Here is a 27,717-nt window from a genome sequence, read left to right as displayed (position 1 = left end):
TCCCTCCAAATTATTGTAACTTTGAAATTAAGGGGCTCTCAGGCAAAGATATGGGAAGAGGAATGACAGTTCTTTACTAGGAAAAAATAAAATAGAAATACAGTATTACAAAAAACAAACCCAAAGCACTGCCAGAGTCAGAATCCAAGCTGACACCCCATCAGTCACTCAGGGTGTTGGGAGCAGTCCCATTAAATGGTGGCTGCATCCTCCTGCAGTGACAGATGTGGTTCTGTTGGGGCAGTGCTCCTGTAGAAGGTGCAGTTTTCCTCTGAAGGTCCAGTGATGATGTAGAAGGGTCTGGCTTTCCTCTGGAATCCAGTGGGAAAAGGCTGCTCTGATGTTCCAAATCTCAGATTTTATCCGGGGAGGAAATGCTTGGTTCCTCCCCCTGGGTGGAGCATCTCCCAATGGGATGATGGAATTTTATCAGTGATGCAGTGGGACTCAATGGCCCATTAACAGGAGATCTCTTTCCTGGAGGAAGGATGGGTTGTGGAAAAGATAAAGAGCACTGTCCCACCTGGTTTAACAGATGGTGATAGAATACACACTGCTGGGCGCATCCTATATTGCAACCTAAGACACCAGGGACGTAGGGCTGGAGGGTCAAAGCAGGGAAAGCCTTGACAGAAATACAGAGAAGCATCGCTGCTGTCTAGGAAGATACTGGCATCCCAGGCTTTGGAGTCTGTGCCAAGACTTGTGCCTGGGACACACAGGGCTGCCAAGGCTGAATGACTTGTTCTCTGTCATCCTTGGGCAGTGCTGTGCCCCGGCAAATGGAAAACTCCAGGCCTTAGTGGTCCTGTCTCCTTCTGTAAGGAGAACAAGATCATGGTAGCCCAGGGCTCTCTTCATGGTTGAAGCTTCGGGATGCCTTGGAAGCAGGGAATTCCTGCTCTACTCTTAGTGCTGCGATATGGCCCCTAGTGGTCTCCTCTATGCTGAGGATACAGAGAAAAATCTGCATCTGGAAATCTAAGTACGTCTACACTTTGATCCCCTTTTGAAGCTCAGAGAGGACTTGGAGGGACCTCTCACAGCAAAACTTGGAATTCACATTTTGAAGAGCAGGAGGGATGATGAAAGTCAAGTGGGACGGAGCTCCTAGAAGGACAAAGGGAAAAACAGGCCAAGAGCTCACCTGGGTCAGAGCAGAGATGTGTTCAGTTTGTTTCATGGAAGCACATAGGTCTGACACAGCTTTGTCTCTTTGTCTCCCGCAGCCCAGCAGTGATGTTGGCAGCTCTGTGCCCTTTCTGTCTGGTCTGAGATTAACGGAGAGCTTTGCACTAACTTTGTGGGTTTGGAGTTAAGTGCAAAATGCTTTGCCTGTTGACCTGCAGAAGTCTGTGGCTAGAACAGGGGCTGCAGCTGAACCTCAGCCTCCTCTGCTGATGGTCCCTCTGCAGCCAGTCCTGGGAGCCAGGAACCAGCAAGTGGGCCCTGCTGTGAGGTACTGGCTGTTTACTCTTCATATCCTATTTTCTGGTGAAAGCTGAGGGAAGAGTAAGGGCTTTAATTCATCTCTAGAGCCTCTGCTGGCTACTGCCTTGTGCTTTGCCAGTGCTGTGTGAAGTGGAGAAAGGGGATTATTCAGCACCACCAGTCCCAGTCTTCAGTCTGGGAGCAGACTTTTGAGGATACACCTCAACCCCAGGTCCTTGTTTGCTAAACGGGCTGGATCTAGAATTGAAGCTGATTTGTTTCTCATTGAGAGCTGTAGGGCGAGACCTTCCTCTGTGGTCTGAGATGCAGGTATTGAACTGAGAAATCCAAACTTGTTGCCATATTTCAGGATGTGCAGCGAAGCCTGTCTGCTCTCTGCCTCTCTATGGCTTTCTGGGGAGCTGGAGAGGAAGAGGAGAGATTCCCCAGGCTCCATGTGAGGTGCAACTGTAATTCAGTCTGGGTTGCTGGACCCGGAGTCCGCTGTGGGCTGTTGAAGGAATACGTGCTCTGCTAGGGTTAAATGCTTACATGAAATCAATAGAAGTTTTATTGCTACCACGTGATGTCAGCTGGAACTCTGCCACCCGTAATAGAAGCTGTGTTAGGTCTCCCCCCGTCCAACTACAGGGCAGATATATTGGTCTAGACAACTGAAAAATAGTGGTATATTGGGAGGCTGCATTTTCATTATGTAAATGGAGCTCTACAGGAGGATTAATTGATTATTCAGTTACTATGGATCTGTCTTGGATGCCCTGGCAAGATGAGAGAACCTGATGGAAGCTCTCCAATGGTGCTGTGTGGTAGCACAAAAGAGTCCTTGAGCACCCCCTGCTCCCCTCCAGGCGGTGCACAGCACGAGCCTGTTGCACAATGCTCTCCCAACAACAGGAATTGCTTCCTAGAATGCTCTAGGTGCCTTCACGCTCACGACTGGTGAACATTTCCTGCAACAGGCAACAAAATCTTGCAAGAAATAACCAGAACTGACCTACTTCATGTTTGGAGGGACTTACCTGTTGACCAAGTCTTGCTGGTGGCAGCTGGAGACCGTGCAGAGGGCTCCTAAGTAAATGCATTGCTGCAGGTGCTGGGAGCTGCTGAGATAAATCCATTTTTGGAGACTTGCTCCTAGTTTCAATGTATTGTTTTAGCCCCAGCCCAGCAAGTGAATGATCCAGAAAGAGGGGAAAGATCAGTTGGGGGAAGGAGAACCCCATGATTTTGTGATAGGTACAAATACCAATTTCATGGGCAGCTTGAGAGCTCTTTAGAATAGATCTTAGTGGACAGTGTGAAGCTCCAGGTGAATGCAGTGCTATTACACACTAAGGTCAGTGTCCCCAGAATATTTTGGATTTTTGAGTATTTTGGAGCGTGGATCAGCTGCTCACAGAAATGACTACTGTGTGGTTGGTGCTGTTCTGCTCTCATTTCTAGGTTGCATCTGGGGCATTTTAAAAGCTGTCCTGTAAACATGCTGAGGTCTTCACTGCTGCCTGCCTTACTGGGGTGTCCAGGTGTGGGGACAGCTGTGGAGAAGCTCTGCTCCCTCCCTGTGACCCTGGAGCATTGGGGTTTTTGTGGGTAAGAAATCAGGGCTCTCATATCTTCATAACTAGATATGTCCCTTCTGGTCAGACAAACATATCATAGCACAGGGAGTATTTTCTGACTTAGAAATGCCTGTACTGCCCTCCCCAGCAGTGGGAAATAGACCTGCACACTCTGTTGGGTTCAGGTTGCTGCAGGAAGAAAGGACAGCTGCGGTGAGATGGATGCACTCACTTTCTGCTGTCCTGCTGTGTGGGATATAATTGCTTTATCCTTCTCTGTTCTTCCAAAACCATTTCGATATTGCTGCCCAGATCAAATTTTGTGAAAAACATTTTAAAGCAAATCTTAGCCTTTGGCCTGAAATACATCACCTGTGGAAAGTTTTACAAACAATCCTGATATTTGGAGTGTGGGTGTGGAAAAGCTGTGATATTGGACAAGTGGAAATTTAGATCCTTACGAGTAAGTGCAGATACTGGAGGGGAGGGTGATGTATCCCCAGATATGGGTGGGGAACAAGTCCTTGGGAATTGAAAAAATTCTAGTGTTGAAAGGAAGAAAGGAAGACCTGCTTATGCTGATGAAATAAAGAAACTTGCTTCTATTTCCATGCCTGTAAAATGGGGAAAAAAATAAAATTCAGCTTGTCAGTAAGTGTAAAAAACTCTTCCAGAAGTTTGCAGAGTGTCTCGCAATCCTGCTGACAACAGGGCAAGAAACTTTCTGGAGCCTCATGTAAGGACCAAAAGAGATGAGATTCTCCTTTTTCTATGAGAAGAGAACAAACTGTGGCCAAGTACCCTCTTTTTGGGGTGACAGAATTGCACGAGGCTGCTGCAGTGGTAGGTATGAGATGGCTTTTTGCACACACGTCCTGATGCTGTGGAGCCAGCAGAGGAGACTAATTGTTAGACTGGCAGGTCTTTAGGTCGAGGCTTCCACTGAAATTGGAATTTGTGTGATTTATTTCATTTAAACTTGCTGCTCCTTTGTTCAGCACTGGCTGTGGAGAGGCAGCTCAGCTCCTGCTTTGTGTTGCTGGCACATCTCGTGCAGCACAAGGCGTCTTTTTTCTTTTCCTGAAGTCACCAAGCTCTGACGATTTAAGTGCAGAAACTTTGCAGACACCAGGCTTGTTTGCAAGGCAGACATGCATTTTCACATCCTGCCTCATGGATTCCCGGACAAAGATGTTTACAGGGAAAAAAAAAAAAAAACAAACACTAATGCTATACTAGGAGGGGGAAAGCGTAATGTATTCTTCAAATGTTTGTATGTCAGCAAAACGCCTGCAAACCATTCAATAGATTAATCCTGTAGCTGGCCTAAAAGGAATGGATTTCTAGCCATAACTGAGATTGGGAAAAATTGATTTCCATGTTCTTGTTGACTGAATAAGATGAAAACAACTGCCTTGGCACTCATTACTAGGCCAAGAATTCAGATCTCCGCTGCCAAACTGCAGGGCTGGGCTGAACACTAGAACCATCCCAGCTCAAGAAGTGATGAAAAAGGGGCTTTTCAGAAACCAAATCTTACATATTTCCCATTGTGGAAATGGGATTTGCAGCAGATCATGACTGCTAAAGTACCCGGTGGCTTTGTGTGGATGTGTGGCTGGATGCTTTGGTCTCTCAGCCAGAACTGTGAAGGCACTTCTGGTAATCAAAAAATGTGAGAATGTCTTGGTTTAGGCTGTCCATCTAGCTTTAGTGTAAGATTTCATTTCAAGAAGCAGTTCAAAAGAAGAAATATAAAATATGTTTAGGTTCCATGGAAGATGCTTCTAAATTTTATGTTAAGAAGCTCTTAGTAAGGGGATAATGAGCTTATGCCACAGCTGACTTGGAAGTGCTCATTGTTTTCCCCGTCTTTGACAAAAGACAGTAGAAAAGATGGGAGAAAACACTGGCTAGGACAGGAGGTGACATCTGCAGGTGGGACAGCCATGACACACTCTGCAGACCCATCTGTGTTCCCTGTGTCTAGGGAGTCCCTAGCTGGTTTTCCCAAGTTTTTCCAGGCTGGATGATCTGCATCCACCCAGCCATCTCTTCAAATGCATGGGTATGAGGGAGATCTACAATTTGTTGTTACATCATTTCAGGAGCCTTTCCCCACCCTGGGACTGGTTCCCATTGGAGAATCCTTGCTCAGGAAGCAGAGAAGGCAAGGGACACAAACTCAGTCTGAGGTCCTAAAAAGTCCCAACATCTCCCAGATCCTCAGTTGCTTGAGTTGTGGATTAGGCTGATACGAAAAGGTAAATCCCTGTCCTGAAATACCCTGGGAACCATGGAAGCTTCTGACTGACTGCAAACAGATCACTTGATAACCCTCAGTCTTATTGACACAACTCCAAAAATACACTGCAAAGTGTAAATAATAAATGTGTAGTATCCGCACTGGAGCAAGTAAACACTGCCTGATGTTGTCTGATATTTCACTGGCAAGGTGTCCTCAGTGATGCTCCAGCAGAATAATTTTCCGAGCGAGTGGCTCGCGTGACAGGTGGATGTGCTGAGCTCACGGAGCTGGATCTGGGAGCTCCGTGCTGGAGATGGCAGCAGGAACACCACCACGGGTCCCTCCTGCTGGCTACCAGCAGCTCAGCACGGAGCTCTGAGGAAGTGCCTGGCAAGCTTGCTGACATGGGAGTGCTGCTAAAAGCTTTCTTCCTGCGTGGTGTGGATGTATCAGCTTCCGAGGCTGGATGACACATGGATTAATAATTCATGCTGGAGGTATTGGCTGGTGGGAGCTGATCTGAGAATGCCTCGGTGGGAGCTGTTAGGACCCTCACTCTGGGTGAAGGAGCTTCCTTCCTGCTCAGGTGCTGGGGTTATGCGGGAGAGTCTCCCCATGGCAAGCTGGCTGCCACATCCTTTCCTGGTGGCAGCTCTGGCAGCCAAGACTGCTCCCTGTTACCCAGACCATGCTCCCATTCTGCTTTTTGGAGTATTGCGAAGTGGCTGAAGAAGCCAGACTGTTGAAGACCAGCTTTCCATAACCTGCAGGTGGACTGTTGTGCCTGCTGGTGGCTGAAATGCTGAGTTTGAAAAAGTTTTTGTGATGGGGTGGTCCTCAGGATGGACTCTGCAGTTGCTCCTTGGGCACACTGTTGTGTGCAGGCATTGCAGGGATTGCAAGGCAGGAAGGTGTACATTGGCTGAGGGAACAGCATCCACCTAGAAATGGATGTGATTTCCAGCAACTGGGAAACCATGGCTTGCATAAATGTGAATTTTAAAGGATCGAGTGTCTTTGTGTGCTGCTGTGATCCTGCATGGAGAGTGCCACCCTTATGCTGTGTGTTGTACCTGTGTGGCAAAGGTTTTCCTTCCTGGCCACGTGGAGACAATGGAAAGTCTCTGAGGTGACCATAGGGCTGTGCAACAACAGCCTGCAATGTCTGTAGTCATGAGTTGCATACAGAGAAGACAGGGATGTGTGTCCAGGAGTCCTGGGAAGTTGCTCTCAGCTCCAGCAATCACAGAGTTCCCTAAAATCTGCCTTTCCTCTCCCCTCACTCTGGTGCCCAGTATAACATTGCACTGACTTTCCCAAGTAAGATGTAAAACTGAGCTGCTGGGCTTTTTGAGGGCAAAGCTCTGTTAACAAGAGCAGGGAGGTTAACCTTGGATCTCTGCCCAAATTGAAGTGGATATAATCTCTAAATGGCTCATTCCAAAATGAAATGCACTTACTGAGGGAACGTGTTCCCCTCTCTCCTGTAGTGCTGCTGTGCTGAGCACAGAGGGAATGGAAACTTGTGGCTGAGTGAATTTTGTGCTGAACATGTTAGGAAGCAAACCAAGCCTGTCTTTGTGCGTGGATGCTCTGTCTTCTAAGAGATCCAACAATTCAGCCTGGAATCACGAAACAAAACCAGCCTAGAAGAGACCAAACCCTGGTTCCAGTCTCTATTTTGATGGACTCTGGATTAGTCCTGAGTTTTGCTACCTTTCATGGGAAGACCTTACTCATGGCACTTTCCATGGGCCAGGGCTGTGCTGCTATCCAGCTCTGTGGGATGGACAATGCTCCAGGCTGGAACGAGACTCCAGAGGCCCTGGCTCAAAGATAGTATTCCTCTGTCCACCCTGTGGTTAAAAGGAGCCCTGGGTGGACTCACCCTGAATAAAAGCTGTGCACCAGGAACCTGGGGAGCAGATAGTTGTAGTAAGATGGAATAAGCTGGCTGCCTGCAATAGCTGTGCAAGCACTGGCTGCTGAACTCAGAGGACTAAGAGCTGTTCATGCTGAAAAATATGCTGTAGCAGTGCAGGATCTCGATGTGCCTTGGTCACCAGACCAAGTTCTGGGAAGCTTCCAGCCTCAGCTTCACCAAACACATGCTCTGGCTAATGCAAATGTTGCTTTGGAGATGCTGAGAGGTTTCTCCCCCCCCGCCTTAAAAAGAGCATATGTTCTCACTACTAACAAGCAGGTTTGCAAAGAGTCTATTTTTAAGATGATTACAGGGTATCAGTAGCTGTTCCAGTGTCAACTGTCGGTTTTGTTTCCTTGTCGGCAGTAAACTGTTGGCAGGTTTGTGCACCAGAGGTTTACTCCTTCCCAGCTGTAATTGCACAGCACAGAAATTATCACTTGCTCTGTGCGTGCCTCTGCTGGTTCATCCCTGTGAGCCTGCTGTTCGCCAGCAGCTCCTCCAAGCACTTCCCACCCTCTGAAGAGCCCTGTCGTGGCATCTCCTGCTGGCAGAAGACAAAGCCTGGCTAGATCTGAGCTGCAGAGATAAGACTGAATGTGGCATAGTGATACAAGTGTACTCAATATTGGCTCTCTCTGCTTTATTGGGCAGGGAAAGAGCTCGGGTTCCTTTCCCGCTAAGACAAATGCAGAGATGAGTTTTTGCAGGCAGTTTCCCTCGTCTGCTGTATAAAATTATACCTGCAGCTCTAGCTGAGGTCTTAGGGGTGGGGAACGTGGATGTTTTGGTGTCTGGAGAGCTGGTGCTCTTCAGCTGGTGAATGTGCCTGGTGCACGGCTCAACCTTTCTGCATCTCGGATCCCCATTTGCCTGGCAGGTAGAGCAGCACGGCCAGACTCCACCAGGCTTTTATCTTCATGGCCATGGAGAATCTGAAGTCCTCTGATGGAATAGAGGATGTGAAGACCTTCTGCTATAGCCAAACTCGTGTTGGCTACAGGGCACTGGAGGGTTAACTCACACCATTCCTTTCATCCTGCTCCCACACTGCTCAGCCAGAGGTGACTTATGGAGGAAGAAGCAAATAGGATCCTTTATTGAGAATTAAGGAAATAGCATTGTAAACACACGCATCCTTTTATTATTTTTTCCAGGAGTCTAAGTAACCCCATGATTTGTGACTGCAGCTCTGCACACAGAGGTGACGAGGGACTGCAGTGGGAAGCGTCAGCTAGTGGGAGGAGGGCTCAGAAGTTCCATTCCTTGCCCCCAGGGCACATCCTGTAGGAAACAGCCACTTGAAGTACACTTACTCCTTTTCCCTTGACAGGGATGAGATGATGATGATGATGTCTGAGTGTGAAGTCTGCTCCATGGCCTTCAGTGCTAGTCCTTGGCACACCTCTGCCTTCAGACTCAGCTTTCCCCCCAACCCTGAAAGTTTCCAAGTGCCACCGAACTGATGGGAGAGAAACAATTGTTGTGCTTCCCGGGCTGACACCTCCTGCTGAGCATCCTTCCCTGCAGGAATGGCAGTCCTCTCGAGTTACTCTGGGGACACGCCGCCGTGCTGCTGATGGGACCAGACAGGATCCGTCACTGTGCTGATGTGTCTCCTCCACAAAAAATCCTGAATGACACCAGTGTCTGAGAGACGAGGAACAAAGGGAAAACAAATAAAATTATCTGCTCGGTTTGGTCCCCTCTGGTCATCTGTCATCCCGATACGGTGTGGGGACTGTGGAGGAGGGCTGGGGTTTGAGGGTTCTGCTGGGGATATGAGATGGGTTTGCTTTGTTCACGTGAGACCAACAAGCCTGGCAGGCCAGAACGCTGCTTCTGCTGGACTCTGTGGAGTCTCTGTCTCAGCTTGTTCCTGGTGTCCAGACTCCTCTGACTGGTGCCATAACCAGACCCTCGCAGTGGGGTGAAGAAGGGATGGGGCAGAGCTCACTGTTGCTGGTGCTTCACAAGCATCCCAAGGACCTTGCCAAGGTCGTGTGAGTCTCTCTCCCGCCTCAAGGCAAGATCATCTCTACCTCTGTCATTGCTGCACTAATCTGTTTTTAAAGACCCTTGGGGATACAGGTTGCTCAACATCTTCCAGGACTTCTAACAAGAATCATTGTAACAAGCATATAAAGTGTGTTGGGTTTTTTGTTTACTTTTCTTCCTTGCCTCGATTTTGAGCCTGTTGTTTATGTTCTGTGGCTATGGCTGAGGAAACATTTTCCTTCACATTTCCAGGAGGCTGTTTGAAAGCTGGTCTCAGATCAGTGAGGACCAGCTTGGATGACTGTGCTCCTCTGCATTGCCTGTGACAGATGTGTCACCTCTGGGCTTACTCTCTCCAAATGGTCCATTTCTGTCTCGAAACACGGTGGCCAAAAGCATAGCACCAGACTTATGATGAAAATCAGCCTTTAAGGTAAGAAGCTGAGATACTCTTGCTTGAACAAGATGTATGGGGAACCTCTCTCATCTGAGGACGCTGACATTAAACCTCCAAGGCATCATGGCCTTAGCTCTTCAGAACTGCCTGTCTTGTTGGGCAGGGAGATTTCTCCCAGATGCGTTTTCATGTTTTAAATTGTCTGGTAGAGTTTTTCCCTCTCTTTCCACAGCTGTTATTTCCAGCCTCAGCAGTTGAAGGTACTTTAAAATTGGGTGGGTTAGTGCTTGTGAAATAGTCTGGGCCATTCATTTTCATGGGATTTAAGAGTGACTTACTGTTTGTGTCCTGAAAATTGTTTGTTTTGCCTGGAGGCCGTTTTGCACAGGAACTTAAATTGTTGGCTTGACTCTCCTTTTGTGTAAGTTGTCCAAGTTGAGAGTTTTGTGTTCTATAACAACCTCTTCTTGTCTATGATAGCAGCATTTTGAGACCTGCCCTAATCAGAGTGTTGAGCTGCACCACTCTGAAGTGTGCTGGAACTGCCTGATTTAGAGGGAGGAGAGGGCACATCCAATCGAGGTAAGGAGGCTCCAAACACAGGGCAGCCAGACCAGAAATGTGCAGATTATGTCAGCACACCTGGGCTAAAACTTTGCAAAATAGTCTTTCTGGTCTTGTAGGTTATCCTCAAGCAAATGATTTTCTATGGACCTCACTGAGTTGTGAAGAACTGTCTGAGCAGAAGCAAACACAACTTTAATTAAACTGAGAAAACAAAACATCCAGTTCTTTAAAAACGCCCCATCCTGAGTCACTGCAGATCTGGAAAATAGCCTTAAAAATAAACAACCGGTAGCTCTAATTACCATGCAAAGCCACCACCTTCTCTTCCACAGGCAGGGGAAGCAGGCTGGGAATTAAAGGTACCAGTGTGGTGACAGCAGAGCTTGCGAGGAAACCACTGGCTATTGTCCCTGGGCAGCCCCAGTTAAGAAAGAAATACATCTACAGCAGGCTCCAAGTCCCCTGCCTGCTGCTGGGACTGCTCATTGGTGATGACATCTCAAATATGTTTTAATAACCAGCGGCTGTTAATAAGCTCTTGCTACTTCACCAGCTTAGATGCATCTCTTTAAATTTAAACAGGATTAGATAAGGTAGGGAGATTATTAAATACCCAAATGAACATTAAGCAGATATATTGGAGGCTTAACAACTCTGCAGCAGATTGTTAAATTGCTCTAAATATTTCCCTACTAGTCTGGGGGTATTTAATTAAAACAACCCCTCTAGTCCTGTGTAACGTGCCTAGCAGGCTTACAAGCCCTGCACAGGGCAGGACATTAATTGGCAGTGTTACCATAAAGCTGAGCCATGCTCGAGGACAATTAAAAAACAACAGCCCTCCTCCCCCTCCCCATCCCACCCCTCAAACCACCCCAAGCCCCTCTAATTAGTGTGAGAAATGACGACAAAACAACTCCAAGTGTCTCCAGTGACAGGTGCACAAATAACAAGGCTGATGAAAGATTTTGCAATTAAGATTGCGCTATGAAGATTAATGGGATATTTTCATAAACTGATGTAAGGTTGCCTATAACCCAGTTGCCTCCATGTAACTCCATCTCCTTCTCACCAGCACTTCTGTATCTCTTATTTCTCAGATTTCCATCACCCCTTGCTTTCCAGGTTGCTGGGGGTTTTCATCCCCAGCACCTTTTTTCCCAGGTGTCCCATATTTTCTGGCATTTCCCTTCAGCTTTGGCTGTTCTTGGCTAAATCTTGGGTTTCTGCTCCATTTAAACTTCCCGGCTGGGGTGGAAGCGGAGCTGTCCCCATGGGCTGTTCATGTGGTGTTGCTTCCCCACAGGCTGTGCCCACTCCCAGTGCATCACTGGGAGACATTTCCCAGGTTTGTTAAGGATCCAGCTGCAAAGCACACATCTGTCTCTAAAGCCACATGTGTCCATGGCTTTCCAAGGCCCACGGGTCACATTGCCTGTGCTGCTTCCCAGAAATATCTCCCTTGAGCGTGCCAGTGATTCTATTAACCCAGATTAAATTGGTACAACCACTACTTGGTAGGAAGCATTAAACTGGCAGGGAAGGAAACTGGGAGCTGGACCAGACACCCCTTCCCATGCATCTTTCAAAGAGGGGGATTTGTGCCTCTCACCCAAACCTGCTCTTTTCCCAAAGAGGTTTGCCTGTTGCTGCCATCGTTGAGGATCTGTTACTCCTAATTGCCTCCTGTTATTCTTGATATCTCCAAGGCAGACCGGTGCACAGGGAATTTACATTTTTTAATCTAGTGAAAGCAGTGGTTGGACACACAGCCTCCAGTCCTGCTTTTCTTCCTCTCAACTGCTGCCATACACCAGGTTTGATGTCCAGCTCTTCAGTCTGCCCGTGCTTCCTGGCTGCCCCTCCTCCCTGCCCTTGAGTTTCCTTCCCGACCTTGTCCTCAGCCCTCCCCAGTGGCTTTTAGCTGTGATTTTGCTGCGAGACCTCAGAGGGATTTGTTAAGACAGGGGTTCAGAGGCTCTGAGCTGCATGTAAGGGGCATTAGCTGTGCCTGGCTTGGAGGGGGCTCTTTCTTGTTTCTTTCTTTTTTTTCCATTTTTTTCTCCTTTGCTTTTTCCCATTGCCCACATAAATGATGTATTAGAAGAGATACCTTGCCCAAACTTGCATCCCTGCTCCCCCCAGGGCCCTCTCACCAGCCGTGGGTCCCAAGACTGCCCAGGACTTTTCAGAGCTAGGGATGAATAATTCCATGCACAGGGATTTTGAAGCAGTTATAGCTGGGGCCCCCAAACCAGTACAACCACTTCCACACTGTCTGCTTGTCAACTCTGCTGGGGAAGGGTGCAAGTAAGACCTCAGGGAAAAGCTGTTTGCCTCCTGATTCCGAGGCTCTCTTCTGTGTTCCCCCATGCTTCTATCCCTAGCAAAGAGGCTGTAAATTATTGTTTCCCACTGTTTGTGAACAGCCTTTAATTGAGAGTCAGCACAGGACCAGGGGCTTGTCTCAGACACTTCTCTGCACAGAGGTATGCTGTGTACTCCAAATTCTGACACCCTTTCTATAAGGTCCATGAAAAATCTGGTGCAGCAAAAAAGGCAGGAGGATCCAGTCTCCTAAGAAAGAGGCATTAATTGGCGGTGACAGAAATGTAGTTTTTCCTGAGAATGGTACGTGCCTGACAGTATTCCACTCACCAAAGCAAACAAGCAGAAATTAGGGCTTTCTGTCTCTTGTCCATGAGCCTTTTTGACTTGATATCTCCTTGTCTCTCCTCCTTTTAATTGCTCAGCTGTTGTCCTATTAGTGTCAAAGCTTGGCGGGTGCAGGGGTTAGAGCTGAGATGCTCTGGCTGGTGCTCTGCGAGGTGTCAGCCTGGATAAATACAGTGCTTCTTTCCGTTCTCTCAAACCCCCTTTCCTGCTCCCTCCTTACCTTTCAGATGCTGGAAAAAGCCTGGGAATGTTAGTGCAGGCTGTAGGTGTAGCCTTCCCTCCCAGGCTCTTGGCTTGCTGGTACTTGCAGCCCTGCCCTGTGACTCTTCGCTGGGTCAACTCCAGAGCTGAGTTTATGCTGGAAACCTGCAGTGAGATGATACTTCTTGGTTTGGGATTATCAGGGTCTTGCAGACATTGAAAAATGCCTTGGAAAACTCTCCTGGCAGAGGTGCTGCTGTGGTCCTGCCTCGCTGGATGGGCAGATCTGCAGCCTGACCTCTCGGGCTCGTGCTTTCACCTCATGTCTGTGTGCTGGTCCCAGGTGGCTGGCAGTGAGCTTTTTAATCCCTCTCGTTGTCCTGGTGACTTCACTGATGCTCAGTTCCAGCAAATTAACCTTTCAGGGGAAGTCTTCACCTTATTATCTTCTTGTCCTGGCTGCTAACACCTCCCAGGTGGCCGATGCTTCCCAGTGATCCGGAGCTGCCTTTTGGTGGTGGTGGGGACGTAGGGCAGGGACTGGGAGGCATCAGGGGGCAGATGTACTTTCCAGGTTTCCTCTGCTGCTGCAGTCTGGTGGGATGTGCTGCACACGAGACCGTCCTTAGAAAACTCTTCTTGCCAAAAGCAGCACAAAAACACTTTCTTGCTTCCTGGAAGAAGCACAGACGGTGCCAAACCCAGCCTGCCAAGGAGTGAGGCCCATTGCCCTGGTGGCCTGTGGTTCTGCTGTGACCTCTGTGGCTGCCTCCCTCCCTCTTTGCCCTGGGGAGCTTGGAGCAGTGCCTGGTTGACCCTCCCTGCTCCGCTGGGACCTGGGGACAATCCGAATGGATGTGCCCTTACTCAAATTGCCTGTCTGAGCAGAGACTGGAGCACAGAGCAGTGAGATGTGTTGAGATGCAGCAGCAGAGCTTCGGGGACCTCTTTGTTCACCCCACAGCCTGGATGAGCCAGAGGTCCCAAGGAATTAGCAGGATGCAGCTCTGCCTTGAGAGATGCTTTGAAACAAGCAAACACGTGGGCGGGAAGGGAATTTGTGTTGCAGGGTGGATTTAATGCCTGGTATTTTATAACCTGAGTGCCTTTTACCGACACGGTTTTACTATCCCCTCCCATCTTAATAGCTATTTTATAAATATTATTATGAAGAAGTCTTGGTGGTAATGCTAAAGGGAAGCTGGGCTTTGTTTTATCTGAATAGCTCTTGCTTCCAGCTTGGGATAAGGGCTGTAACACTGCAGAATGAAGCTGGGCTGGAACAAAAGGAAATCTATTCATTAACTTAAATCGTAGTAATTTTAGCGTGACCCAAGAGGAGCCTGGTGAATCTAACCCTCTATTTTCCCACATCCTTCCTAGCAAGTGCTTTTCTTTCTCACTGAGGTTTGAGAGCTGACTCACTTCCAGACTGGAGCGAAATCTGGGGTGGGTATTTTTTTTGCTTCTGTAACATTAGAGTCAATGCTGTTACAACAATTACAGTGGAAAGAGAAATGATTGCCATTGTTGATTTTAATGTGCCAAAGCTGAACTTAACTTGTCCACTTACCAACTTCATAGTTGCTGGATTTATTTTTCTTTTTGTTGTTATGTGCAGTCACAGATTCCTGTAAATGCTGCTGCTCACCAAGGAATCACAGCTGAGACCTTGACTGCTTGATCCCTTTTCATGTTAGTGACTCTTTCCTAGGGCTGCACCTCTGCTTTTTTTGGACTTGATAATTTCTGATGGGGGTGAGTGGTCAAACCAAGACCTGAGAGAAGAGAGGAGTGAGTGTTTGGGGCAGACTGAAAGGGTCCTGCTGGTGACAAGACAGGTGAGGAGTCCTGGTTCCTGGCCTCCTGCAATGTGATCAGGGTTGCAAATAGACCTGGACCTTCCCATGGACCAAAGCCAGAGCTCAGCTTCCCTTGGCAAGTTTTTATTGTTGGATGCTGGTTTTATTTTTATTTTTTTATATTTTTCGTTTCAGAGTCAGCTACAGTCGTGAAAATGAGTGGACAGAGGAGTAATCCAGAGCAAAAGGAGGGAGTTTCTGGGGGGGCAGAGGGCTAAAGGGTTGGGGATGCAGGAAGTCACAGGTATCTTTGCTTTCTCTGCTTTCTCTCAGTTCCACTGTCTGTAAAATGGGGGCAAGGAGGTTGATAAACTTACATAAGAGCTACTGGCATACAACATTTTATTAAAGGCTCCCAAAAAACCTTCTGTATGGCAAAGCACAATGGGAGCACAGACAGCCTCATCACTCAGACAGCAAACTCCTACATGTGAGAACGCGAGCCGGGCGTTTGACGTAGCTGCTACCCAAATGCCAGCAGGTGATGAGCAGATGGGGCTGCTGGGCGCTTGTCTGAGGTCTGCCTGAGCAGAAGGAAGAGGGGGAGTGGAGATCTGAGTGCTGGGGCTTTTTGGTTTTTTTTTACTTTTTTTTCCCCCCCCTTGTGCGTGTTGTCAAAAGCTGCCACGTGGCTCTCACCAAAGATGTAAAAATAGAAGCTGTTGGCTTGCGTGGGGCTGTGGTGCAGCTCTGCTTTATCTGGGAGTTGGGATGTCATGCTCTCCTGGTTATTTATAGGTGGCAGGCAAACCTTGGGAGAAGGGTGGAAAACGTTTCACATAGTGGTTTTGGGCCATGCTGGTGCCCACTGGGAACCCTGGGGTTTTTCCTAATGGGTTTCCTAATTCCACCAATCCTGCAAGGACTGACACAGGGAGGATTGTTCAACTTCAGAGGGGCTCTTCTCTCTGATCCATGTGTGTGACCTGCCTTGGGGACAATGTGGATTTAAACACACAGGGGAAGAAGAGATGGATGGATGGATGGATGGATGGATGGATGGATGGATGGATGGATGGATGGATGGAAGGAGCTGATGAAGAGCAGTACAAAGGAGAGGCAGTGAGGAGCCAGCTCCATGTGTGGGTTTTGTGAGTGGGGATCTGCTGTTCTGGTTGGGGAACCAGCAGAGCAGTGCTGTACCATCTGCAGTCTGTAGTCCTTCCTCTTACTGTATCAATAGTCCTTCCTATTGCTGTATCCTGTATGGTCCCAGGCATCTTGCACTGTGAAATTTCCCATACTTCTACTGTTCCTGAAATCCCTACTACGTGCCCCAGTGCAGCCCTCAACCTGGAAGAGAATTGGAAAAAATTAATTGGGTATTAAAAGCCTTGGGATGCTGTGGTGGCCTGACCCTGGGTGGGTGCCAGACACCTACCAAAGCCACTCTCTCACCCCCCTCTGCAACTTGATGGGGGAGAGAAAATGCAACAAAAGGTTCATGAGTTAAGGTCTGGGAAAGGTCACTCACCAAATACCATCATGGGCAAAGCAGACTTGAATTAGAGATATTCATTGGATTTGCTGCTAACAAAATCAGAGCAGGATAATGAGAAGTAAAAACAGAGACTAAAAACACCTTCCCCTCACCTTATATGCTGAGTATGATGTCACATAATCTGGAACATCCCTTTGGTCACTTGGGGTCACTTGTCCTGGCTGTGTCTCCTCCCAGCCTCCCATCACCCCCAGCCCCCTCACCACATAAATGGTGGCTGTATAAAAAGCAGAAAAGGCCCCAGCTCTGTGCGAGCCCTGCCCAGCCATAAGAAAAACATCTCTGTGTTCAGCACAGATCCAAAACACAGTCCTGCACCAGCCACTCTGAAACAAAACCTTTACCCCAGCTGAAAGCAGCACAGATGCACAGCCCTGAAATCTGGTTCCCACCACAGGTCCCTCTCTTTGCTTCACCAAACTCAGCTCTGACACAGGAGAGACCAAAGCAAGAGGGTGAGCCTGAGAATCCAAACCCACTCCTGCCTGCAAAGGTGGGGAAACACCCTGTGCTTTCCTGGGAAGGCATCCCTGCCCATCCCAGGCAGGGAATAAAAACAGGATCCCCTTTGGACTTCATGAAGGGATTGCCCCCTTTCCCTGTGACAGTTTGTGAGTCTTTAAGGATGAGATGCTCACAGGTCCCCAGCAGTGGCATTGATGTGCTGGGGACAGGGGCCACCACACCTGGTGGTGGCTGGGAATAGGAGGCAAACAATTACAGCTGAAGAGGTCGTATAGCATTGTAATCCCGAAAAGAAACATTATGATTCATCATTCCTGATGTAATGTCATCTGTTTAATAAAGCCGTAACTCACTCTGGGCTCATTTTTAATGGGGCTGTTTAGGTAATGGTGTTGGGTTTTCTCTTTCCCAACCTCCCCCCACTCCCATACTAAGTAGGATTTGGACCAAGCACTTGGAAAGAGCTATTGTAGCCAAAGACTTTTTTTATATTTACAATATCTTTCAGGCCAGAGCTGAACGGGGTATTATTTATGTCAAATCACTACTTACCCTGAAATATGGGGAGAAGGAAAGCCAACAGCTGGATATGGTAATGAGTAAATAAACCATGTGTCTCTTTAATGATAGGGACATGAATTTGTGCCACATGGGAAAACGGCCGGCGATGTCTTTGACTGGGGCTGACCACAGAGCAAGGGCACCCCAAAATTTATGTGGCTGGAGGGCTCCCTTGGCAGCTTGCTGGGAAGAGCCATGTTCTGATGGTCTGGGGTTGGCTTCACTGCCTGTTCTCTGCAGGGGTGTTGTCCACATGCAGGCACAGCAGTGTTTGCTACCTCCAGCCTGGTGGCACAGTGTGATTCTTCCCACAAAAACCTGGATTTGGTTTCTGTGGATGTCTTGGGAACCCAGAGTTCTTAAAAATCCAGAAAGGTCATTTTAGGAAGAAGTAGTGGGAGGGGGAGTGGCTGTGATACCAGTCCAGAGGGAGAGGCTGTAACAGTTCTTGTGGTCTGGGTTTTTTCAGGGTGACTTTCTGTGTGTGTGTGGAGAGAAGCAGGTCTGCAGATGCACATTTTGGTTGCATATTGTCTGAACACCCACAAGTGACATCAGTTATCCAGGTCCTCACTAGAGAGGAGTGGCAAGAGTCTTTCTGTCTCTGGGGACATGCTATAAGGGCACAGCCAGAGAGTGGGTGATTGATGCAAACTGTTAAAGGAAAGGGGAGATGCCAAGGGGAATTGCCTGAGGACATCCTTGAAGTAGGAGTGACACCACCAAACTTCTTTATGCATTCAGCTTCCTGCACAAGGGGCAAACAGTCGCTTTCATTTTGTGGCAAACTGGGGTTTGTGTGAAGTTTTGGTGAGGGGTAAAGCTCCTACTACTAGTTATTTCACATTTGAGTTCCACACTCCTGGACATGTGCAAACTCGGTGGGAGCTCTCAATGCCGAGCATCCCCCCGGAGTGGAGACACAGGGGTACAAATTCCCTGTCCCACAGAGCTGATGCTCCATGGAGTGAGTGCTGAGCTGCAGCCAAGTGGGCCCATTTCTCTTGAAGTCAGTTGTGTGCCTGGCTCTCTGTGCCTGCAAGAAAAAATCAGAACTGCCAAATTGGATGGATCATTTCTGACATAGCAAACTCCTCCTGACGGTGGCCAAGAGCAGAGTGCTTTGGGAGTGCATGAGAGCTGGGCATTTATGGGCAGATCCTTCCCACTATATCTACCTGGCTTTGACGTAGGGACTGTGCCAAATGAAGGAGTCTTTTAATACCAAAAAGAACCTGACTTTCTGCATGAGAGTTACGTAACCTTTCAAAATTAGCGTGTTCATTTTGCGTACAGTTTATTGAAAAAGCAAGTCAGCCCTGTTCTCTACCACGGTCCTCCTGAAAGGGAACCAGAACTGTAATGGGTTAGAGCTCCTTCTAAGATGCTTTAATTTGGTGTGAAAGGGCCATTAAAAATATTGCACCTTGCCACCCATAGATTGCTTAGTTGGCAACCACACACAAAGGCCAGCAGGGTTTTATTTGAGGACATGTTGTTTTATCCATACCTTTTCGCCTAATTCAAAAAGTGAGGTCACTGGTTTTAACAAGCCAGAGATTAAAATAAAAATAACCTCAAGGCCTGCACGGCTTTTTTGGCTATCTGCACTTTGTATTTTTCCCCAGACTTTCTAGATGGAAACTCCCTGCCATTTATCTATCCCTCCCTTTATCATATCAGGAGCAAGAAAGGAAACAAATAAGGAAACTTGGGAAAAAAAACCACCAAACCAAAAAAACAAAACAAACAAACAACAAAAAAAAAACCCAACAAAAAACCCAAACAACAACAACAAAAAAACCCAAAACCATAAGTGCCTTTAAATATCCTTCACTCAAAGCAGTTTCTACTTTTGTCCCATCCGGTGGTAATTTATGGCAATGGAATTTGACGGATGCAGGATCCAGCTCTCTGCTCTTTGGAGGAGCCAGGAAAGGCTGGGAAGGTGAGTCCTGTCTGGAGGAGAAGGGTGGTTTGCATGCTGCGGGGTCACCAGGCTTCCTACAGGTTCCTCCACTGTTTCTTTACAGGCTGGATGTCCCACGTGCATCCTGTTTGGACCATGGGATTTGGTGCTCCATGGACCTGAAAGGAAGGTCAGTGGATGCCACATGAAGGTGCTTGGACTCTTGCCCAGCCTGAGGAGGTGAGCTGATATCTGGTGATGAAACGGTCATTGAGGTATCAAATGCTACACCTTTGGGACATCAGATGCTACAGCTTTTGGCTTTCATATTCCTTTTTTCTGGTTCCTTCTTTGTGCTGGTCCTCACCTACAGAATGGGGGTGATGGTTTTCATCTGCGTTTTGAAGAGTTTTAGATCTGACATGTTCAATGGCTGAGACTTTGGTAGGGGGATTATTGCCAGTTTCTCTGTAGACCTTCAAAATGTTCTTTGCTCTTGGTCTAACTCAGTGTAGCTTGGCCTGAACACCTGGGCTCATGTCAAACACCACCTAATTCTACCCACGGGTTTGGTTGGGCTCTTTGGAGCAGAAGGCTGGTCCTCATTACTCCAGCCCTGTGTAAGCAGCTGCTAAGGCTGAACATCTTCGGTGCAGTAAGAGGAAATTGTTTCTGTCTGCCTTTCATGTCTGTACTATCACTTGAGGAGCCTGTGCTGTGAATTACCAGGGCTGTGCTCACATAGCTTAGAGTGGGAACCAAAACCAGCATGTGTTTCCTAAAACAAACACCAAAAATCTCATCTCATGAATGCTGTCGAGAATGTGAATTTGTGGGTAAATCATAATGTGGTTCATAGGGTCAGCAGAGAAGGATAAACCTGCCACTTACAGATGTTCCAGGCAATAAAAAGGGCCCGTAAAGAAAAGCCCCTTGTTGCCAGGCAAAGCCACAAGCGCAGAATTGAGCCATGCCTGGGGCCTCCCACTTTCCTGGGAAGCAGGGAAGGGGTTAAGTGTGGAGCCGAGCACTCAGCTTGCTCTGTATTATGTCCAGGTGGCATGACGTGTGAACAGACGAAAGATAAAAATCACAGCGGATAAAATCACAGAGGAAATGGCTCTGTCTGAGCCCAGATCACGACGCCTTGTGCTGACCCCACAACCTGAGCTCCATCAGTCAAGTTGTCCTTCCCTTGACTTCTCACCCCATGCTCTGCTGCTGCTGCTACTCCATAAAAGAGGAGGGTGGTGGGAGGAGGGGAGAGGCAGCTCAGCCCGATGACTAAGAGGGTCCGAGGACACAGGTCAAGTTCTTTCTGCTGGAGTCTGGAAGGGAAAGCTGAGTACTCTACCAGACCCTGCTATAAAATGATCTTCCCCAAAAAAGGACTGAAAAGTAACTGGGAGGCGAGTGTGGTCCTGTGCTGCCTTGGCTGGAGATGGGGATAGGGGTGGTGGAGCAGAGCCAGGCTGTCCCAGAGCCACGGAGCAGTAGCAGTGTCAGGGCCTGGGGCTTTGTTTGGGAAGGTGTCAGGTCTGGGGCTTGTCTGTCAGTGGGTCCCTTCCCACCCAGCTGTGCTAGCCCTGCAGACAGGAGCCCAGGGAAGAGACCAAACCACCCTGGGTAAGGGTGTCCCTGCCGTGCCCTTGGTGCTTGGTCACCTGAAAGAAAGAAAGAAAGAGAGAAAGAAAGAAAGAAAGAAAGAAAGAAAGAAAGAAAGAAAGAAAGAAAGAAAGAAAGAAAGAAAGAAAGAAAGAAAGAAAGAAAGAAAGAAAGAAAGAGAGAAAGAAAGAAAGAAAAAGAAAGATAGAAAGAAAGAAAGAAAGAAAGAAAGAAAGAAAGAAAGAAAGAAAGAAAGAAAGAAAGAAAGAAAGAAAGAAAGAAAGAAAGAAAGAAAGAAAGAAAAAGAAAGGAAGTCTTTGAGGGCTTGGATCAACTCTGTGGGCATCTCTGGGAGGAATCAATCTCCTCAGCCTCCTTCATTGGAGGCAGGTGGCATTGGTGACAGAAATAGTGAGCCACTGTCCCCGAGCCAGGCAGCCACAGCTGTGGGGACGGGCACTCTCCAAGCTTCGCTCTCAAAGGAGCCATGTTCACCACAAGGGCCGGGGGATGCTGGAATTTGCTCCCTTTGTCTGATCCAAAAGTGTCTAGTTTTGGGGAAGGCCTTCTGGGCATGCTGCATAAGACATCTGTTTTACAGGGTGTTTAGGACAGAGCTCAACTCAGGCTTCCCAAAACTGGGAAAGGCTGGGAAGTGGTTCCCAGTAGTAGCTGGCCAAGTTCCCCTGTCTTAATTATCTTTTGCAGCCCTGGGATTTGAGTGTGGTACTATGACACTGTGCTGGGGCAATAAGAAGTTGGAGGGAGTTTTTAGGTGGTTAGACTGCAAATTTCTCTGTACATAAAAAAAAAAGTGCTTTTCCTGTGGTATAAAGATGCAGGAAACCACAGCTCCAGTGGCCTCATGCCTGTATGGAAACTTGTATTTTCAATTCACCTTCACCTAGTTCCCTGTGCATTTTAGTTTAGTTTAACCCAGCGTGGTTTAACTGGAATTTTTGTACCAGAATGACCAAGCCAGTTTAGAACTGGCACCCCCTGAGCTGCAGGTGGGCTTTGCTTGTAGAGATGCCTGCAGAGGTACTGGAGACTGTGGCTGTCCCTGAGTTGATGGGAGCAGAGCTATGGCAGGAGTGTGTTTGGGCATCAGGTGCTGGGAGGCCTTCAGGCAAAAGGGGAGTGTGGTTGAGCTTGGGTTAAGTGTCTGCTGAGCCTGCTGCACTGTCTCAGCGAAAATGAGGTCCTTGGATGCCAAAGGACCCAATGCTCTGAAGTCAACAGTATGCCATGGTGACCCATCCCAGGGCTGGGTGCGCCAGGGGTGATGCCAGGAGCTCTGGGGGAAGGTGAAGGCTTAAAAATCCCACTCCTTTTAGGATCACTGCTCCCCCGGGGCTGTGACTGTGATCATTGCCTGCTCTGAGGGCAGTGCAGTGGCAAGGTGGGCACCTCCAGACAGAGACATGATGAGGTGCCCATTAAAGAGTGATTTGGAGCTTAATGAGCATCACGCCTCTGCTTCCCCTTGCTATGAGGAAGGTCAGGGTATGATGACCAGGCCCTGTCTCTGAGCAAAGGTGTTCCTATGACAGCATGTGTGGTTCAGAAAGTGCAAGCAGTCATTGAGAAGACTGAGACTTCCCTGTCCTGGCCAGGAAGGGGTAACCCAGGAGCACGTGCTTCAGCAAGGACATGGGGAATATCCACACCAACACACTCAACTTTTTTGTGGCAAGATGCTTGTCTGTGAGCAAAGACTCCTCTGTGTGTGGCAGAAGGAGCAGCTGCATTTTGGGCTCACAGCAGGCTCTGCGGGTTGTCTCCTGCTCAGCGAGCAGCCAGGGCAGCAGCCCATCTGTGTGTGTCTGCTCCTGGAGACGCTGGAGAGCATCACCACTCCTCCTCCCCAGGGAAGGCAGCTCCGTGGCACGACCTCCCACCTGGGGAAACGAGATCAGCAAATGACTCCTAAGTAGCATGTCCATCACTGTCAAATTGACCACGGATGTCAAGCGTGAATCAGCTGTCCCCACGGCGTGGCCAGAGCCAGCCCCTTAGCTGGCTGTGCCGAGCTGTGCTGACTCCCCGTGATAGCATTTTAATGTGAGGGATGACAGAGGCCTCCAAGTTAATGTCTGCGCAGAGGTGACAGTTTTGAATGTCAGCCAAAGTGGAAGGCCTGCCTGGAATTTCGCAGAGAGGGAAGAGTATGGGTGTGAAATTAGCCCAGGCAACCATGTCTTCCGGCAGCCTGGCGGCGCTGATACCTGGTGCTCCCAAAAGTTGGCAGCCTGAACGGAACCTTCCCCTCGGACCTCAGAGGGCCACCTACGTGTGGCTCTTCCCAGGAGTGTCTCCAAGGGCTGGAGAAGGGATCTGAGCCTGGAGCTCCCCGCTGCTCTCTTGCGAGGACCAGGGAGATGTGGGAATAGAGACAGGAATGCCACGCTGGCGATAGGGGGTGGAGATGAGATGGGAGCCAAGCTGGTGTCTGCCCACCGTTATTAAAAATAACCAGTGCATGCATTTAGATGAAGCCTGGCTCTCAGGAGCTTGGCTGGCTGCCTAAACAGCCCCATGGAGTCCCACAGGGAAGGCACTCCTGGTGATTAAAATCTAATGGCAAAGAGCATCCGAGTAATTCCTAAACAGCTCGTTCACAAGAGGGAGCGAAAGCCTCCTGATGCTCCTTGTGCAGACGAGGAAATGGCCAGTACAAACCAGCCCATCCCAAATGAGCAGGTATTCCTGTCCCCTTCTTCAGCCTAGGGCCAAGCATTTGCTTTGCTGTGCCTCAGTTTCCTTCCTCTCCATGGGAATAAAGTCTGGGTTTCTTTATGGAGAAATGCTGGAGAAAATAAATGGCTTCAGGGTTGCAAAGGGCCTGAAGACCGCAGGTGGGAGGCATTCCTGAAAGGAGACGAGAGCAATGACAAGATACTGAGCACAGCCAAGAGCTAGGCTGGATTTATTAAAGAAAAAATGAGGGAGACGTCTGTGGTCAGCTTGATAAATTGTCTCCCCCTCAAAGCCGTGTTTCTGTGTTATTGTTCGCCTGCGATGGGATCTTGACAAACTCTTCCCCGGGCTCAGGGGCTAATTGCTGAGTTCACAGAGTTGCAGATGGCCTTCCATGCTGTCATCTGAGCTGGCACTGGGCTGAACTGGTTGTAGACTGCCCACTGGGAAACCATTAATGGGTCTCTTTGGTAATGCAATACAGGGCACAGTATTTTCTTTTAAGTCCAGTAGAGCCCAAACTCTTCCATTTACTGGTAACCTTCAAAACAGGGAGAAGAGTCAATTTCTGTTTGCGTTACTGATGAAATCCTGTCTGTAGTCTGCAAAAGGATTTTCAGAAACCTGGTGTTGAATGACCAGAAGATCAAGAAGAAGATGCCCTGCTTCTCCTTGCTCCAAAAGCCCAGGAGGGAGGAAAAACTTTGGTTGTCTGTGCTCCAACAAAGCCATGACTTGGGAACTCTGATGGCCTGCTGTGACCCTGTAGGGATATGCTCTGACTTGAATATTTGGGAAGTCACAGCTTTGACACAAGAGAGTTTTGTGAGAGAAATTGCCTGGTTTCCAAAGCAGGATTTCAACTATTTTAAAAAAAATAAATCTATTCGTGTGTAGATAAAGCAGTGTAAGGAATGCTATCAGATAAATAAATGCAGGTGGCTCTCGAGGAGGAGGATTGTAGTGGACAAATCTCTTCAGAAAATGTCTTCTGGGTGTTGGAAGGTCCTAGGGATTCCAGGAGCTGCTAAAATGATCCTGCATTGCTGGGATGGCACCTCGGACTAGGCTGAGATGGAGCTAACAGAAGTGGTGAATTGCAGCTGCTCTTCTTGCCAGGGTTTCACTTCTAGCTGACTGCAGCCATGTGGAAGAGGAGACGAAGGATTTGTCCACCCCTTGCTTGAACATAAGAGTCCTGCTTTGTGTCTGCAGGCCAGTTACACAAAAACCCCACCAGAACTCCTCACAGATACGTCAAATGCCCATTATACATAAACACCAACCAACCAAACAAAACAAACAAAAAAACAAACTAAAAAAAAACCCCAAAAATTCCCATCAAAAAGTCAACACACCTACAAACCAAAGAACACTTCCAAATGAAAATAAAAAATGAACTGTGGACCCTCTAGCTCTCAGCACCCCAGAAGTTCGAGTTGGCTGGTTTCAGCTGGATACTGAAATGAAATGGTATTGGTGCTGAGAAAAGCCTCTTAAAATAAGGAGAAAGTCTAAAGCGAATCCTAAATTCCTTACTCTAAATTTAATGCTGTCTTTATAAGCCTGGGCAATTGACTGGAGAAATGCTGGCCTTTGTTTAACTATTTTTCTTGGCAACACTTTGACCTTTAGGTAACTCCTGGTCTTGACCTCAGCTCTTTCCCAGCCGTGGAGGAATGCTGCAATTTGCAGGCTCTTAATCCCAATAGATCAAATGCCAGTCTTGAGGAGTACTGCTGGAATCTGATGGAGCATTGACCCGTGTTGTCCTTGTCTGCACTGCTCTGTGGCTCCTCTGAGAGCCCTGAAGGACTCTTCTCTGCCCAGGAGGATGTGGACCTTTCTCTTGCTGACTGTGCTCAGTGGTGGCATGGGAGGGATGTCACAGGGGAGGCTCTGCCTCCAGTGAGGTCCAGCAGGAGGGTGTCTCTCATCATCTTGTAGTTTTTCATGGTGGAGAACTTCGCTGCCATCCCTGTTGTCATGCAGAGCACTCACTTTCCTTCCCACCGGTTCAATTTGGAGCCTGTTGTCTCCCAAAGTGTGGGTGGAGGCACTGTGGGAGAAGACCTGTGTGGATTAAACTCCCACTTGCTGCTATCCTTCTGCTGAGAGCTGTGACCGAGCAGGTTCCCTCTCCTCAGTCTCAGGCTACGAGCTAGCTCAGGGGAGAGATGTGTGCGCTCGTTCATCCTCCTCATCGACAGATGGGATCCGACAGCTTCTTCCCTTATGCAGTCACAGACTCCACAGCTTGCATCTTTTCCCCTTTTCTGCCAGGAATAACTTTAAGGGGGGCTTTAAAAAATGGTTCATTAATGTTCTGGAAATGTTGTTTTGTGTGTGAATTGCAGGGACTATTTACAGTAACTTCTCAAATGAACCTTGCGAAAGGGGAATAATTTTGCTGTGTGCAAATTTCGCAGCCTTTTACTGCTTTGATTTTTTTTTTTTTCTCTTTTCCTGACAGCATCTACATTTTAAAGTTATGGCCCCAGTCTTAAGAAACCCAGTGTCTTTTTGGACCAGGTGAATTATGAATCAGCCTTGAACTCCTTTCATAGTGCTGAGTATTAATGTGTCCATATTGCAGAGGGTTAGTGACTTAGCCAGTGGGTTGAGCAGAGAGCAAAGAGGCGACTTGAGGTCTCCCAGTGTTTAAGGCAGGGCACTATATTCATTCCCTGCTAGACAGATGGGAGACAGTGAGGCCCATGGACCTTGGAGAAATTAATGGGGCTCTCTGAAAAAAAACCATCCTGCTTAGAAATGAAATGTTAGCTGCACTTCCATGTGCTCTGTGTGGCTGCCTTTATTTTTACTGGTTCCTCATCTGTTAAAATTGTCACGTCCTGCTGTCATCCCCACTTTCTGTGTTGGGAGAAGGCTTGGTGGAAGAGCCCTTCCTTGGAGCATGGGGATGTTGGCCACTTGTGCTGCCTGAATCTCATTTTAATGGGGGTCATTAACCGATTATCAGCTTAGCTGAAGATACTTGCTGTAAATGTAATTAAAACTGACTATGTGGGGTGATATTTTTCTTGGGTGGGAGCTTTGCCATGCCATAAGGTGGGAGACAGCTTGCCCAGGCAGAGGGTCAGTAGGCAGGCAGCTGCCTGGATGTGTGACTGGAACAGTTCGGTCAATATTGTTGGTCTGGTCAGTTTTGTTATCTTTACTGACTTACTCGAGTTACCTGCAGATCCTGGGGTTCTGAAGATGTTTTGGATAATGCTGCAGCCCCTCTTGCCCCCAACATCTTAAGGTTCTTTCCTACCTCTCAAACCCACACCGCTGGCTTTGGGTTTTGACTTGCATTATTTATTGTTCCCTTTACATCAGCCCTTCTGCTAAAGCCAAACCTTGTCTCGTGGAGTTTGGCTTCTTGGCAAGTCTGAATCTTGCAAATATGTCCAGGTTCAGAAGAAAAATTACTGTTTAAGGATTTTGAATTCAATTGAAAGCCAAAAGGAAATACAGCATTTCATTCTGGATAATTAATAGAATTTTTTTGATAGAATAGCACTGATATTTTTGTTGATATCTAGTAATAAGTGCTGTCACTGAAATGCTTTTTTTGAAATATAATTTTAATTGAATTTGAAGCAAAAGGCATTTCAAGATGAGGAAGACTGAACTGCTGGGCTCAGAAATATTGCAGCTAGACATCTTGATTTTGCAGAATTAAAATATTTCAGTGTGAAGAGCCTTCAATGTGAAGGAGTCTGGAGTGATTTGAGAAGTATTTTGATGTTCCTGAATCTGCATTTTTCCCCTGCTTATAGACACAGTATGTGTGTGTGGTAATGGAACATTTTTTACCTACTTCCACAGTAAATGAGTAGGTAGCACAGTCCTTTGGTGAAAAAAACTTAGAATTCAAACAGACAAGCTGGCAGGTTATTTAATCTCTGGATAATTTTGCATGCCAGCAGAAGAGCATTTTTCACTTGCCCAGCTCATTCTTTGGCTGAGCCAAGAACTGAAGTTGGTTTTCCAAGTCCTTGTCCCATGTCCCACAACAAGACCCCTGTCTTCTCTCTTTGTCTGCGGCTTGTGATTGATCGCCCAAGTCTCCTGATATTATTT

This window comes from Cinclus cinclus, chromosome 8 (assembly GCF_963662255.1).
Source record: "Cinclus cinclus chromosome 8, bCinCin1.1, whole genome shotgun sequence".
NCBI classification, from domain to species: Eukaryota; Metazoa; Chordata; class Aves; order Passeriformes; family Cinclidae; genus Cinclus; species Cinclus cinclus.
The sequence above is the reverse complement of the archived record's forward strand: the minus strand, read 5'-3'. Positions refer to the sequence as shown.